Raw genomic sequence first — 13,848 nt, 5'->3', positions numbered from 1 at the left:
CAGAGGACAGGGAGTGACTGCTAATAGATTTGGAGTTTATTTTGGGGTGACGAAAATGTTCTAGAATTAGATAGTGATCATGGTTGCATAGCTTTGTGAATACAGTAAAACCCACTGAACTGTACACTTTAAAATGGTGAATTTTATGGTATGTGGATTCTATCTTGATAGGAAAATAAGGAAGGTATAATATTCTAGCCATTAGCCCAATGGTTCTCAAATTTGAATGTGCATCAGAATCTCCTAGAAGGTTTGGGAGGAGGCAGATTGCTGTGTCTCATCCCCGAAGATTCTGATTCTGAGGTCTGGGATGGGGCCGGAGAATTTGCTTTTCTGCATGTCCGCAGGTGATGCTGACTCTGCTGGTCTGAAACCCACATTTTGAGAACCAGTGTATTAAAGACAGTGTATGAACTTTTAGAGGGTAGGAAAGGTAACTTTCATCTCTGTATCTTCTAAATTTACCTAGAAAAGAGCCAGTCTTGGGGATGAAAAAGACAGGGAGGGAGGGAGGGAAAAGGAGAAGTATTTACCCAAGTAAATATATTGAAGAGTCAGTCCCTGAAATCTTAGGGTATGCTGGTTTCATGCCATATGTATGCCAAATGCTGTAGTACCTAAAAATCCCCCAAAAGGAATTACAGAATTTAAATGAAAATGAAGGTATTTTTAACATTCTTTGATCATCTGAATAGTACTTTGGTTTAGTTTATTAAAACAGCTAATCCCATTTCATTGTGCATGTTACTGCAAGAGATGTAAACAAAGGTTCTAGAGTTGTGGATCCCATAAATTACTTCAAGAAACCTCTTAAATTAGTTAAGATGTCACAGAAACCAAAGACCTGAACTCAACTCATAAACATGTAAATTCTTATTTCCATTTTTAGCAAAGGTACTGATTTGTACATTTAATCACTTTATTTAAAAATGGGTCTATGTTAAAATACAATTACAGTGCAATTTAAAGTACACTTCTAGTATTGTCACATGGAATCCATTATTATTTTGTAGATAATAATCAGGATTATTTCCAACCTCTTTGTATGTTTCTCAACATACTAAAGTGAAAAAGAAAATGCTAATAACCTTACAAAGTTCTAAGGTTCTCTGAAAACAGTATCCCTTTTTTTCTTGGATCACATTACTTAGGTATCTTTCTTCATTACTAGGAACACGGAAAGGTTACAGGAGAGGGACAGAGAGACAAGAGCTGGCCAGAGAGGCACAACAGTTAGTACTTTTTAAAAAGTGAAAAAAAACACCTGCTGGTTCATTAAACTCTTTCACATCTGAACTCAGTCCAAAATGTGATTCTAGATGTTGTTATATTTATTGACATTTAGAAGTTCCATCTATTAATCTTTGTGTGTGTGTGTGTTAAATGTCAAAACAGTTACGAATGAATAAACCGTGGTCTAAGGTAGATGGTAGAGTTCTGCTTCAGCAAGATTTTTACTTCAGTAGGGTCAAGTCAATAGCTTTGTCATTGGAAAGTACAAGTTCAGAAAAGTAATGACAGGAAAGTTCTTCAGATAATATTCTACATTGTGTTTTAGTGTTTCTAGAGTACAGATTGTTAGGTACACACTAAAGACTTCAGCCCAGAACATTATTATGTTGTTCAAGTCAGAGCCAGAACAGGGAAATCAGTGGAGTCCTAAAGTGCAGTCTCAGCTCTGCCACTCACTAGCTCTGTAACCTTGAACCAGTCACTTAATCCAGAGGTTAGGGCCTCCTACTTACAAAGTCCATACATTAGATGAAATAATCTCACAGGTCCCTCTCGACTCTGATTTCAGTTTTTATGAATTTGGATACCACTCAAATGGATAAAACGAATCCCAGTTTTACTATTCAAATTTGGATTAAGAAAAAAAATATACAGTCAAAGTTGAGTCAGTGAGTTTGGAGCAAAGACCATAATGCAAGCAAATTGAAGAAGAAACAAAATAACTGTGATGCCAAAATTCCTTTCCATCAAGGTGGAAATACGTGCGTCAGTCTTACATATTCCTCTCACCTGAATTTACATTTTAAAATCTTATCACTTCTTTGTAAATCTCATTTCCTGTTGAAAACTCTACCTCCAAAAGCTACAATTCTTACAAATGAAAATGTTATCGCCTTGCTTATCTTCCACAGTCTGACATCTAAAGAATCTGCTCTTCACCCTCATAGTAACCTCCAGCCCTGGAGTCCTTAACCGTGTCTTCTTCTAGTTTTCCTTGCTTTGCACTTTCTTCATACAGAGCTGATAGTCATCATTTATTTACTTTACAAGCCTTTTACTGTGCCAGGCTTTCAAAGGTCTCCCCTAAACTTGCTCTCCCACTCTTTTTTTTTTCCTCCAAGGTTTGCGAATGTTACTGAAAAAAGTCACCAGAGAGGGAAGCGGAGACCTCAACCAAATGCAGACTCTCACCTCTGGAGGGTTCTCCGAGCTACTGAGATTCGTCCCATCTATCACAGATTCTTCACTGAAATCCCCACAGGGACTCCTGGAAATCTTTCCCACGCTCCCCACCTTAACCCTCTCTGTGAAAAATGCTATCTATTTTATGAAAAAGAATGAAACTTTTTGACCACGAGTGCCCGCAAATATTACCATCTCTACCCCAAACTTTTTCTGGAACTCATCCCTTATCTCTCAAAATGTCCATGCCTCTTTCCTAAATTAACTACTTACATACTAGGTCTGTGCTACCCAATAAGGTAGCCACTAGCCACATGTGACTACTTATATTTAAAGTAATTAAAATTAAATGCAGTTAAAATTTTTGCACTCAGGTTGCACTAGCTGCATTTCAAGTGCTCAACAGCTACATGTGGCTCGTGACTACTGCACCGGACAGAGCAAAGAGAAAACTTTGCCCATCACTGCAAAGTTTCATTGGACAGCGCTCCCCTAGAGCTACAGGCTCCAGATCACTGCCCTGTTTCTTTAGCCTATCTCACTTGCCCTCCCCAAGTCCATCTACAACTCTTCCTCTTTGCTAGCTCCTTCATTAAATCCTTAGAAAAGATGTTTCCTTTCCCCCAGCCTAAACAAGTAACCCTTCTCTTGGCCTGCTAGTGTTCAGGTCTATTTTTTCCTTTCCTTTCACTGCCAGGCAATACTCAAGCCTCACCTCCTCTCATTCCTTAACTTCTAACAATCATACTCACCATCTAATACAACTGTTCCTTCAAAAACAAAATTCAGTGGTCCTTTCTGAATACTCATTTTCTAAAATATTTATTTATTATTTAGTTTATTTATTTATTTTGGCTGCACCAGGTTTTAGTTGCAGCAGACGGGATCTTCATTGTGGCATGCAGGATCTTTAGTTTTGGCATGCGGACTTCTTAGTCGTGGCACACAGGATCTTCGTTGTGGCATGCGGGAACTTTTAGTTGCAGCATGTGGGCTTCTTTTTTTTTTTTTTGCGGTACGCGGGCCTCTCACTGTTGTGGCCTCTCCCGTTGCGGAGCACAGGCTCTGGACGCGCAGGCTCAGCGGCCATGGCTCACGGGCCCAGCTGCTCCGCGGCATGTGGGATCTTCCCGGACCGGGGCACGAACCCGTGTCCCCTGCATCGGCAGGCAGACTCTCAACCACTGCGCCACCAGGGAAGCCCCATCCCATCCATTCTTTACAACACATGACAAGCAACATATCTTCCATGAAGCCTTCTCTGATTGCCTAAGCCAGGAATTCTTTCATCCTCTCCTAAGTTATTGACCCTGAGAGCTATCTTATGGCACTTAGCACGTGTTAATTTTTTTTATCATGGCCATTTGTATACGTCTCTTACCCTCTTAATCTATACCTAACAGCACAAGCTCTTTTGTTATCATTTTTATATTCCTTAGGAAGATCTAGCACCTGGTAGGTACTTGACAAATACTTATTGAAAAAATGATTTTTTACAATTTGTTACCATGACCTATACCCTTTATTAAGCAGAATAAATGTAGTTTTGGAATGTAGTCTGCAAAATAAAATTCAATACACAAAATCCTATTTTCCTGCTGATTTAAGTGGGCCCTAAGGACCATTTCCACTATGGTTGTAGGAAAGAAACAACAGCCAAGATTCAATATATTTTAAGTATGACTGCAATATGTTGCACTTTTCTCTGCTTTTTTAAAAAAATTTATTATTTATTTGTTTATTTTTGGCTGTGTCGGGTCTTAGCTGTGGCACACAGGATCTTCGTTGCAGGCTCTCTAGTGGTGGGGCATGGGCTTTCTCTCTCTAGTTGTGGCGCGCCAGCTTCAGGGCGCGTGGTCTCTGTAGTTCGTGGCGTGCAGGCTCCAGCTGAGGCGCGCGAGCTCAGTAGCTGTGGCACGTGGGCTTAGTTGCCCCACGGCATGTGGGATCTTAGTTCCCTGACCAGGGATGGAACCCACATCCCCTGCACTGGAAGGTGGATTCTTTACCACTGGACCACCAGGGAAGTCCCTTTTCTCTGCTTTTAAATTCTGAATATTAAATTTCTGCAGAATACTAAGAGATGTCAGTAACTGGCTTTTCACCCTTTTCTCCAAACCAGTAGACGTCACTCCAGAAACTAATATGCAAGCTTATTCCTGGGCAGTTTTTTAAATTTCTTTTTGTTTTGTTTCTAAGGTAGGATTTTCCTTGGCATGAGCAAAAATATTTTTAAGCAACGAAATTAAATGAGTTTTTCCCCACAGTGAGCCATTCACTTTAATAGACAATAGACTTTCTGTTTAATTGCCAATTGATCTTATTGTAGCAAATATGATTTCTGTGATAAAATGCCTTGTAAACAAGTGAATCTGGGAAATCTTAATTTTTATTCATTACATCCTTTGCTTGGTTTGATTAAAAACTAGGTAACCATGTGCATTTTTTCAATAATCCAGAAAGCATTTTGGTCATCCAGAATGAAATTCACTTATCACTACCAAAAATTTTAATGAAGATCAGAAGTTGGGATATATATTTTAAGCAAAAAGCACAGAGGTTAGTAACGTTCAGAGAAAAAGTAGTCTTGTTCCTGTGAAGGAAAAAAATCTTACTATGCAATACAAAACAACAGGCAAAAATTTCAGCTCTCCTGACCTAACAAAAAAATTGCTACTAAAAAGAACTTTTTACATGTGAAAAATAACTCAAGCAAGTTAGTTTATTATAGGTTTCACGTTGGTATTCTGGGGAACATCTTGTCTTGACATGAGCAGCGTAAACAGCATGCTGCACGAGAGCCTTTCTCCCACACAAAGCATGAAGAATGTTTTATATTTTAGAGGAGGAGAGGAGGCTCAGATTTGATAGTTTTATATCAAAAACAAGCTGGATCATTTCAGCCATAACAAAATAACTAGACTATAGATCATCTAAGAATATAATCTGGTGACACACGATGATTTAAAAGCAAAGCACAGTGCAGCCATGGGCTCTGGAGAGGTTCCAAAATATTTTTGGTTTGCAGTATAGGATTTCAAAGTAAGATTTTTTACTTTTACAATAGATGCTCCTAGAGTGAAATATACTCCTAGAATGAAGACTAGGGTGTCTTAACTCTAATCTAATTAGAACATTATTTTAGTGGTTTCAGCTGCATTGTTACCAAACCTTAAATGAATCTAAATGAATGTGGTATTACAGCATATGTTAAGAAGGATTATGACCAATAAATTGAAATTTTCTGTAAGTTAGACTTCTAATATTTATGGAGAAAGTTACATTTACTTTACTTATGTCATGAAATAAAAATACATGCAAGTTAATTTTCCAAAAGTCAGACTTTATAGGAAAATATATGTGTCACTTGCGTACAAACACCTGTCGTCACTGCTAAAGGCTTAGATTAAGTAACACTATGACACATCACATTCTCTGATATAAAATGAAGTTGTCTGGATGAAAGTAAATGAAAATTCTAATCCTATTTTATTTATGTATACTTTTTATAACATGTGGTAATATTATGTTTGGCAAGGAAAGAACCTTAAACTACCCGAACTCTAAGACTGAAGACGTTTATGAGAGTTAGATATTTCATAAAAACGGCGGGAGTTATTTTATATGTTGAAAACACACTCATTAGTTACTCAGAAGTTCAAAATTATGAAACTTATGTTATGTCTGGCTACATATTTCATGTGTTTATATGAAATAAAATTCCGTGAGATGGCTGTAAAAAGATGAGAAATAATGCAGTAACAAACGGGAAAGGAGTAAGGATATTTATTTCCATCAGAACATAAGAATATGAGATATATACTAGAAGACTAAAATATCTCAACATGGCAGTGCTGTCAGACTCAAAATATAGGCCTGGCTAAAAGAATACATTTATAAATGGGGTGCATTAGAACCTAGGATTAGTTACTATGGACAGTAAAGGTTATCTTTTTTTCCACATTATCTTTTATTTTTGATGTCTAGTGTTAGTAACATGTATAACATCTACAGTGTTTTGTATCATATAAGAAAATATTGATGTAAGTACTGACAGATAATTCATCCTGTAAACAGACAATGCAAACTCTCAGTATCAATAAATACAGTACCGCACTTAAAATGTATTTTCTCTTCCTTATGATTTTTCTTAATAACATTTTCTTTTTTCTAGCTTACTTTATTGTAAGAATATGTATATAGCACAAACAACATACAAAATAAGTGTTAATTGACTTTTTATGTTATCAGTAAGGCTTCCTGGTAAACAGTAGGCTTAACGGTAGTTAAGTTTGGAGGAAGTCAAAAGTCAGACATGGATTCTCAACTGCACAGGGAGTTGGGGCTCCTAATCCCCATGTTGTTCAAGGGTCAACTGTAATTCTCTTCATACATTATTGGATTTAATTTGCTAATAATTTGTTGAGTTGTTTTTCCATCTATGTTAACAAGAGATATTGGTCTGTAGTTTTCTTTTTGTAATTCTTTGTCTGGTTTTGGTATTAGACTACTGCTTGCCTCATAGAATGGGTTAGGAAATATTCCCTCTGTTTCTATCCTAGTAAAAGGTTATCTTAACATATTTAACATATTAACTTAATAGCATGACAAATGCCACTTCAAGAACATTGAAACAAAAATCATCACAACGATTGGTGGTCCTCAGAAAGAAGGCATCTTTGGCACATTCTTTGCAAACCCCCAATGCTGAAAGTCTAAGCAAGCTCTGGTGGTCATTACCATACCTGAATGGTAGACCTTTCTGGGCTGCCAGCCAGAATGGACCTCTTGGGTATGTACTGGTATATGCTCCAGCTCCAGTGTTGGGAAGTGTGGATACAACAGGGAAGATGTCCGATGCCTATACCAAGCCACCATGGGTGTGCTGTGACATGTACTACTACAGCTGTCCCCAACCTTTTTGGCACCAGGCACTTGTTTTGTGGAAGACAATTTTTCCACAGACGCAGGGTTGGGGGGCATGGTTTCGGGATGATACAAGCACATTACATTTATTGTGCACTTTATTTCTATTATTATTACACTGTAATATATGATGAAATAATTATACAACTCACCATAATTCAGAATCAGTGGGAGCCCTGAGCTTGTTTTCCTGCAACTAGATGGTCCCATCTGGGGGTGATGGGAGACAGTGATACCCAAAGTGTGTTGCTTAGGTTTAGTCTACTGTGTAATCTTGTTATCGTTGCTGTCACTGCAGAAAACCCTGCTTCACAAAGGTAGGATGTTGGAAATGGAAGCAGGCTTTCCAGTGCTTTTGTTTCAATTTCAGGATATTCCACCTTGACTTTAATCTGGAACGTATGGAGATATGAAGTTGTCTCAAACATAATTTTTAAGGCCACCGTCATTTGCGATCACAAGCAGTTGATCCTCTTCTAGCACAGACAAAGTCGATTCACCTGGCTTATTCACAAATGGGTCATGGATCCATTCCTTCCCAGTTTGGGGGTCTTTTGTGGTTGGGAAGTAATGCTCAAACTCTTCTGAAAGCTGAGATAGGTGACCATGCACCAGCTGGGAGAAAGAAGGCCCTGGCTCAGTCTCTTTCAAAATCTCTGCTAATGATTGAAACATGTCAAAAATCCCAGGGCTCTCTCATCACCCCCATAATTCCAGTTCGGCTTCGAATGCAGTCACTTTATCTGCCGACTTGAACACAGTTGTTCTCCCCTGAAGTGACAGATTGAGTTCGTTGAGCAGGTTGAATATGTCGCACAAGGAAGCAAGTTTTGCGATCCATTCTGTGTCACTGAATTGTGCTGCCAGTGGTGACTGTTTTTCTAAAAGAAATCTCTGGAGCAGCTCTCGTAACTCAGAAACTCTGGCCAGTGATCTCCCTTTGGAAGCCATGTCACTTCTGTGTATAAGAGAAGGCGTGGGTTCTCTGCGTCCATCTCCTCACAGAGCTGTGCGAACGGACGTGAGTTAAGGGTGTATACTTTAACGTGGATGATAATTTTAATCGCATCCTGCAAAACGTTGTTAAGTTCAGGTGACATTTTTCGGCTAGCCAGCATTTCTCTATGGATGACCCAGTGCGTCGACTCACATTCAGAAGCGACCTCTTTGACCCGAGTAGTGAAACCAGAAAGCTGTCCAGTCACGGCAGCCGCTCAGTCCGTGCATATACTGACACAAAATGACCAATTCAGTTTACCTGATATGTAATCACTCAAAGAGTTGACTAGTTCTGCAGCTGTGGTGTTGGTTGGCAACAAAAGTGCACATAACATATCCTCGTGCACATCCTCCTGAAAAATATATCACACAAAAACAAGCATTGTTGCCTTGTTGTCAACATCAGTAGACTCGTCAACCTGGATTGCGTACCACGGTGACTCATTAATCCACTCTAACAACTGTGCCTCAATATCCCCTGCTATTTCATCAAGTCGTCTAGTTATGGTGCTAGCCAAAAGAGGAACACATGCCACCTTTTGAACTGCAGCCTCTCCTAAAAGTTCACAACAGAAGTCCCTAGCAGCAGGCAGGATCAACTCTTCACCCATAGTAAAGGGCTTCTTAGCTTTAGCATTGCGGTTAGCCACTAAGAATGATGCTTTCAGTGCAGACATATTTGATGAAGTGGTGGCCTTCAGTAATTGCTTCTGTTCTTCGTGTTCACGATTTTTTCTTTTGAAAAACTCCAGAAGCTTGTGTTTTAATGCAGGGTGATTGGTCTCCATGTGGCAAAGCAGTTTTGAAGCTTTCATGGCTTCGTTGGATAGCCAGTCGCCACATATTATACAAAGCGGGCTTGGAGAATGTGAATCACCTGTTGCAATGAACCTGCAATTTAAGTAGGACTCTCGGTATTTTCTTTTAAATACAGCTTGCTTTTGGTGGGCAGTCTTAGAGTCTTCTGCTGTCTCATCATTGGGTCTTTCCCCCTTTGCAAAGAAGCTCTCCCGTGACGTTTGTTTTTCACTCATTTTGGCTAGGGTTAGCTTGTGGGCTTCCCAAAACTGTGACTGAGACAAGTGTGCAGTGCAGGAAAGAGGCACGGACAGAAGTGGTAAATCAAATAATGGGCGGGCCACGCACGGACTAAAATAAGTGTCAGATTCTGACTTTAAGCCTGCCACCAGATGCAGCTGTACAGTTGAAGTACATCAACTCACTTGCCACTATAAAGCCTGCCACCAGATGCAGCTTAATTGTCACTTGCCATTCACTGATAGGGTTTTGATATGAGTCTGCAAGCAACTGATTTATTATGGTCTCTGTGCAGTCAAACCTCTCTGCTAATGATGATCTGTATTTGCAGCCACTCCCCAACGCTGGCATCACCGCCTCAGCTCCACCTCAGGTCATCAGGCATTAGATTCTCATAAGGAGCACACAACCTAGATCCCTCACATGCACAGTTCACAGCAGGGTTCGCGCTCCTATCAGAATCTAACGCTGCCACTGATCTGACAGGAGGCGGAGCTCAGGCGGTAATGCGAGCAATAGGGAGTGGCTGTAAATACAGATGAAGCTTTGCTTGCTGGCCTGCCACTCACCTCCCACTGTGCGGCCCGGTTTCCAACAGGCCACGGACCAGTACCAGTCCATGCCCGGGGCTTGGGGACCCCTGTACTACTAGATTCTGGCATCCCCAAAAGGCTCAAGATACTATAACTGGGGCTAGATAAAACCTGCAGCAGCCGTTTGAGGCGTCCTTAACCTTAAACATCTTTAGAGAAGAAAATTCCACAACTTTCTTTGTTAACCTGTTCCAGGCACTAAAATAACCTAAGACCACAAGACTTTTGACAAAAATGTGGGGAGAAAATACTTAAAGTGAATTTAAACATTTTTATTCCTTTATAACAAAACTCACAACCCAATTGTATATTGAAAATTACCACGATAAATATGGAACAAGCACTGGTTCAAGCACTGCCTTTGCAAAGAAACACCAAAGGAGATGGGAATTCCGTTACTCTGAATACAAAGCAACAACAACAAAATAAGCTTACACGATTACTGGCATCAAGAAAGTACTTTATTTATTAAGCAGGTCATTGTATCATCCATACACACAACCTCTGCCTTAAAAAGAAACAGAGAAGTGATACTTATCACAATGTTATTCTCCAGTATTTAGACTTCACAAAGGTCTATCACTGAAAGTGCCTTATACTAAAGGAGAATGAAGGATGAAAAAATTGAGGGGTTGAAGAATTAGAACTAGTTAGTTCTTTGTTTTATTCCTAAATTAAGGCGTCTGCCTTGCTTTGTCACCCAATAGTCTTTGCTTTCCTGGATATCTCAGTCAACGATGAAGAATTCCTAAGTATGTGCTCTACTTAATATCTTCAAGCCACATTCCCTTACATAGCACACCATCAACACAGCCCTCAGTCACAGTGAAGGAACATGATGCACTCCCCCTTGCCATCCCTATGGGATATTAGGCAATGCAGCGTTCATTCCTTTCCCTGCCAAGTGGAATGCCTTAGTAATATGCATCCCCACCCTGCTGGCTTTGCAAGAAGTCAAACCCAGCATCAAGGATCCAGCTCAGATGCCCTACATAGAAACAAGTAGAACTGTCACAAATCTCTAAAATGATCCCTAATCTTGCATAAATGTACCATTTACTTAGATCAAAGAAACCTAACTTTTGGAAATAACTGCTTTTCTTAGTCTTGGATTATATTTGCAATGATGGCTACTGTTGATACACACTGACAACTGGTACCCAAACACAGTGCCCAGGACAGCTACAGCTGAACTCAGATTTTATAAAGCCAGGAGTATATGAGAGATAGACACTCAGTCTCTGCTACTGTGATCTTAACTTCATTACCCTTTTTGACACCGTCGAAGACTAAATTTTACAAGATCTCTCATTATATCTCCTAAGAGGGGGACAGTATTGACAGTGCTTATTCTCACAGTGATAAATAACTCTGTATCCTTTTCAAGAGGGTAAGTGAAAAAATCGGGGAGGTGAGAAGATTGAAAAAAGGAGGTAAGGTCTTGGTGTCCATGTCATCTTGTCTCTGAGGGCAAAGCCCCTTGAACTGGTGCAAAGAAAATTTGAATCCAAATTAGTAATAATGTACAGGCCTCACCATGTCACAAGAAAAAAATTTTTTTTCTGATCCCAACTTCAAAGCATAAAACTAATATCCCATTGGTATAATATATTATGAAAGTCAAGTATGTATATAGTAACACACATTTATTTCTGGATTCTGGTACTAGTATACTTGGAAGGTTCAATTGTGGGATTGCACAAGTCTCCCTAAAAGAGATTTTATTTTTTAAAAAGTTCCTTTTAAAAAATTAAATTCCTGTCCCTTTGATCAAAACTAACTTCAGATAGAGAAGCAAGGGATTTTATAACAGCCTGACGATTTTAATGATTTCCTTTGGATCACCTGGCATCAGAGTATAGTGGCGTGGGTAAGAGAAACATATAACATTATTAGTTATACAAGCAGACCACACTTATTTTTTGTTTAGAATCTTATTTTTTTTTAATAAAATACTATCACTTTTAAGTACAAACTGGGGAATAAAATAAGTTATCCCTACTTGGCTCTGGAGTGTACCAATTATACAGAAACAAGGAGTGTTTGAATCCCAAATTTCATAAAAGTTATCTCAAAGATGAATGCTAAGAAGAGATTCCTATTTCATTTTTATATTCTTATCTACTCTTTTACTAAATGTTTAATGCTAACATCTTGCGACTTTTTTCAAGACAAAAGATTTTTTAATAAAAGGAGAGGAAAATAGGAAAAGGAAGACTATCTCGGGTAAAATCTTGGGCTAAGCACATAAAGGAATATAGTTCAAGTAGTTTTAATATGCTGTAAACCACCTTATTTTTCAAATAAACTCTCTAACGTGGAAGTTCATATTTTGGATAATATGGGTCTAACAGTAACATCTCCACTCTTTTTTGAAACATACAAGCTAATATTTTAATATGTGAAAGCAAATTATGTGATCCATGAAAAATAAATTTAATCCATCAATTTATTTGCTTAATTCTTTCATATTTTATAAAATGATTCAGTCTTAATTTTATATTTCACTTCTAGCCATTTCACAGCTAAATTTTTTAGGAGAATACAAGTGACCAAGAACCAAGGAGAAAGGTGGGGGGGGGGCAATACTTTTTACAACGTCGGAATAAATCTTAATGTACTATGTTCCAGTCACTATTTTTTATTTAATTCTAAAACTCTGAAGTATAGTTCAAAGTTTTTTAAAGTACAGTTTTGTTTTTGCTTTTCGCATTCCTGCTATAAAAATCTGGTCCTGTGGGTTGAGAGTCCTGCACATCGCCTCATATTCCAAGATCACATCACTGCATATGGCAGCTATACTTCATTCTTGCTCCCACTACGTCATATGTCAATACTCAGACTTGAAAGCACTTCCCTATCACACTGCTATTTTTCTAGTTCACATTCTTTAGTGAAACCTCAAATAACCAAATAAGTTCAACAAAAGTTTACTGAAGCTTATGAATATAGTGTGGTTACCTTTTATTTTCTGCTGCCTAATAAGCTCTGAGAATAAATTAAAGTTAAAAGGAACAATTTGATTAATACATGAGTCAACCCCCTATAATTAAGAAATCCCTTGTAGAAAAAGAGTTCAACATAAGAGGAAACTAAAGCCAATAGGGATAGAAGAGGAGAGAGTAAGGAGAGGGGCAACAGAAGGCAGATGGTAAAAGGAACATGGGAAATGGAAAACAGCCGGAGTATCAGTGTGATAAATTTTTTTTTTTTTTTTGCGGTACGCGGGCCTCTCACTGTTGTGGCCTTTCCCGTTGCGGAGCACAGGCTCCGGACGCGCAGGCTCAGCGGCCATGGCTCACGGGCCCAGCTGCTCCGCGGCATGTGGGATCTTCCCGGACCGGGGCACGAACCCGTGTCCCCTGCATCAGCAGGCGAACTCTCAACCACTGAGCCACCAGGGAAGCCCCAGTGTGATAAATTTAAGACACACACATCAAATAATGGGGAAGAAACGAAGCAAGCAGAAACTGAGGCAGTCTGAGGGGGAAATAGGAAACTGAGGGGAGAGGACAAAATATAACACTGAAAATAGATAAGGTGGAAGAAAAATTAGGTGTTTTATGCTGTAATCTAACACAGAGTAGGAATCCGGGCTTTTAAAACAATTTAATAGGAGAAAAGAAACAAATGAAGAAAACTGCAACAGTACACGTATCTACAGTTACTGCAAAGGTATGACTAAGCACTCTTGCACACTGTGGTTCTTCTTGAAATTCCAACTGCTTTTTTTCTTAGAACCCCATATCATTCATTATAATGCTGTACACACAGGTACTTGATTAAAGCATTAGTAAGAGTTTATGAAAAATAACTGACCACTGGACTTCCAGAAACAGGAGTCAGCCTCCTCTGGCCTACGGACAAGGGTCATACG

General features: G+C 39.1%; 1 protein-coding gene across 12 annotated transcripts in view; it reads right to left on the bottom strand.

The window, feature by feature from the left end:
- The window catches only part of DISP1 (dispatched RND transporter family member 1), a 203,975-nt gene that overhangs the window by 67,378 nt on the left and 122,749 nt on the right, over positions 1 to 13,848 (bottom strand). Inside the window, exon 1 of one of the 12 annotated variants that reach the window (XM_079913932.1) lies at positions 13,791 to 13,809. The exons of the other annotated variants lie outside the window; for them this stretch is intronic. The gene's annotated coding sequence lies outside the window, so the exon portion shown is untranslated. Of the gene's footprint in view, positions 1 to 13,790; positions 13,810 to 13,848 lie in introns of those variants that run through there. 12 annotated transcript variants of the gene reach the window in all.

The sequence above is a fragment of the Stenella coeruleoalba genome (assembly GCF_951394435.1).
Source record: "Stenella coeruleoalba genome assembly, chromosome: 1".
Classification (NCBI taxonomy): Eukaryota; Metazoa; Chordata; class Mammalia; order Artiodactyla; family Delphinidae; genus Stenella; species Stenella coeruleoalba.
The sequence above is the reverse complement of the archived record's forward strand: the minus strand, read 5'-3'. Positions and strand labels throughout refer to the sequence as shown.